General features: G+C 45.8%; 1 long non-coding RNA gene across 1 annotated transcript; it reads left to right on the top strand.

The window, feature by feature from the left end:
- The first annotated feature begins 1569 nt into the window (after window positions 1–1569).
- Window positions 1570–2093, top strand: LOC107549273 (uncharacterized). Its single transcript, XR_001604543.1, has 3 exons — window positions 1570–1678; window positions 1774–1873; window positions 2002–2093. It is a non-coding gene; the product is annotated as an uncharacterized lncRNA (long non-coding RNA).
- Window positions 2094–3230: the final 1137 nt, after the last annotated feature.

Here is a 3230-nt window from a genome sequence, read left to right as displayed (position 1 = left end):
CAGGTACATGTAATAATCAAGAGCATGGCCGTAGCTGGGGTTTGCAGGGCCCTGGTGCAGGTTGTACCCATGGGCCCTGTTTGAAATAGTGTAAATAGCACAAATAAAAACAACAAAGATACAAATTAAACAATGATTTAAGTTTTTTCAAGTTTTTAGGTGTGCAAGTACAAAAACCGAATAAACAAATGTAAAATAACATTGCATAGTCTTCACTGTATAAATTAAATATAAATTAATTCTTGTTAAATCTAAAAAAGTAAGTCAGCCAAGAGCAGTGAGTGATCTCTCTTTTTTTTTTCTTGGATTAACATCAGCAGCTAGTAAATTAGGCGCCGTCACTTGAAATGATACAAATGATACACATTCAATTTCTTTCTCAACTGTTTACGTTCACTTAAGGCATAACTGACAGTTTTTTGAGGATACTTGCAAAAATGGGTATTTTACATAATTTTGTATGTTTTAAACATTCAAGCACAAGAAGACGCAAAACTCAATTTGGTGTTTGCAGACTGTGAGACGCAGCTCTCTGCATGCACACTGTGTGCACAGAACACAGTGAACGGGTGCTGAATTAAACCTGAATTAAATATTTTGCGTCTTTTTGTGCTTTAATGTTTAAATTGGCGAAGTGTATTTGTTTGTTCAAGCTCAAGACGTGAAAGAGAACTAAATTCGGTGTTTGCGTGCTGTCTGAGACGCGGCTCTCTGTGTGCGCACCAAACACAGCTTGCGAGTACTCAGTTGAGCTCTTTCGCGTCTTCTTGTGCTTGAATGTTTAAACTGGCAAGGCTTAAAAATGTGCAAATGATAAGCTTTTGTCCTGAACGTCTTTCATGCTGGCCTACAACAACAACAACAAATTATTATATTATGTTTTTTTTTATTGTGTGTACAATCATAAATTACAGTTGCATCTGAATTATGCATAATTTACATAAATAATATTATACAAACAGTGTTACACTTTACAACTGTAAAATGCAAAATTTAAATACAGATGGGAGTAGTGAAAACAGTGACAGTTCTACATCAAAATCCCAGACTTCAGGCATTCAAACAGCAGCAACAATGCAATGTCCAGTCCCACTATAGCAGGGGTATCCAAACTCAGTCCTGGAGGGCTGGTGTCCTGCAGAGTTTAGCTGCAGCTCTAATTAAACACACCTGAACCAGCTAATTAAGGTCTTCCTAGGCATACTAGAAACTTCCAGGCAGGTGTGTTGAAGCAAGTTGAAGCTAAACCGAGTTTAGACATCCCTGCACTATAGAAACCCAGGAACCAGATGGTAAAGCTAACAAATGCCTGTCTCCCACCGTCTCCTCCACAGTCTGCAAATGGAACATTTATATCACCAGGAAATACACTGAGTGTTGGTGCGCCACAGTGACAGTCAGCTCTCTGGCTATGCACACTTGAGAACAATCAAAGAGGGAGAGAAAAAGAAAAAGAGAACACCCAACACACACATTCACACAAACAATACCCTACCCACAAATGACACAAGCAAAAAGTCCCCCTTTTTTTACTGGACAAATTCTTTGTGTCTTTGTATATTAAGGAGAAGCATGTTGGTGGACCATCCATCCTGCATCCAAACAGAGGTCAGAGGGTGAGAAGGTTAGGGTAGGAGACGACCTGATCCTGGTTAGCGTGTCGTCAGAGAGATACCTAGTGAGACTTTTTAAATCCTTAGTGATCTAATAATAATAATATCAACCATGATTCTCTGAGCAGCTGACAGCTGGTGTCGGTGATATCTTCTGCAGCATCTGTCATACGCCAGCGGGGACCTGATGGTAAATGCCTCCTTTATGCAGACCTTATGGAACATGAATCCTGTCTGTTCAGGCTGTGAGCTGGCAGAGGGTAAGTGTTCAGCAAATACAGAGAATTCCCAGTCAAACAACAGCAAAATATTCTGAAATATATCTGTATTTTTTAAAGATAATGTAACCTATCTGTCTGTGTTCTGTCTTTATATTTGCTCTTTTTAGGGTACTTAACTGGAGGTCATGTCTTAAGACTGTTTCATGGTCACATGGATGAGTGTCTGGCCATCTCAACAACTGATCAGGGAGAAGAGCAGCGCAAGTAAGACAAGAAATATTTTTTATATATATATATATATTGTAACGTGGGTGAAGAATCACACGGCATGCAACGTTGGGGACTAGGACCATGACTCGGTCTACGTGCTGGAACTCCCGTGGTTGGGCTGCCCGGTTGTAGTGGCGCTGTTGAGCCTGTTGCGCTTTGGTTAAGTGTTTCCGGACTAATGGCATGACCCGGTTGATCCTTTCCCTCATCTGTTTTACGTGCTCGATCACAGAGCGATGGGCTGCCAGCTGTTGCTCCCAGGCCTCCTTCGCCACATCCAGGAGGCCGCGGGGTTGCTGGCCAAAGAGGAGCTCAAAGGGGGTGAAGCCAGTTGAGGCCAGCGGAACTTCATGGATCCCGAAGAGGACATAGGGGAGCATCAGGTCCCAGTCGCATTTGTCTTCCGCGACCACCCGTCTCAACATCTGCTTGAGCGTTTGATTGAAGCATTCGACCAGTTCGTCGGTCTGGGGATGGTAGACGGTGGTCCTCAACTGCTTCACCCACAGCAGCCGGCAGAGGTCAGCCATTAGCTGGGACATAAAGGGGGTACCCTGGTCGGTCAGGATCTCCGCTGGGATGCCAACTCGGCTGGAGAGCAGAAAGAGTTCCTGGGCAATGGCTTTGGCGGTGGCTTTTCGGAGGGGAACTGCCTCGGGGTACCGGGTGGCATAGTCAACAATCACCAGGATGTGTTCATGTCCCCGGGCAGACTTAGGCAACGGCCCCACAAGGTCCATCCCGATGTGCTCGAAGGGCACCTCGATGATGGGCAGCGGTATCAGTGGACTGGGGGGACGTCCTGGGTGACGTCACTTGGCAGGTCGGGCAGGCTTGGCAGAACCGCTTCACTTCGGCCTCCAAGCCCGGCCAGTGGAAGCGGTCACGGATCCGCTGGATGGTGTTCCCGGCCCCGAGATGCTCGGCCAAGGGATGTAAGTAAGCCAGCTCCAATACAGTCTCCGTTTTTGTGCATGGCACCACCAGCAATAATTTTTCCTCCCCCCTTCGCTGCACGACACAGTAGAGCAGGCCATTCTGAACGACGAAATGCGGGAGAGGGTGGGGGTCAGGATGAACCTCCTTGCCTTCGATGACCCGGACCTGGGTCCAGCCATGCTTCAGC

Source organism: Sinocyclocheilus grahami, unplaced genomic scaffold, assembly GCF_001515645.1.
Source record: "Sinocyclocheilus grahami isolate Dianchi unplaced genomic scaffold, SAMN03320097.WGS_v1.1 scaffold367.1, whole genome shotgun sequence".
NCBI lineage: Eukaryota > Metazoa > Chordata > Actinopteri > Cypriniformes > Cyprinidae > Sinocyclocheilus > Sinocyclocheilus grahami.
The sequence above is the reverse complement of the archived record's forward strand: the minus strand, read 5'-3'. Positions and strand labels throughout refer to the sequence as shown.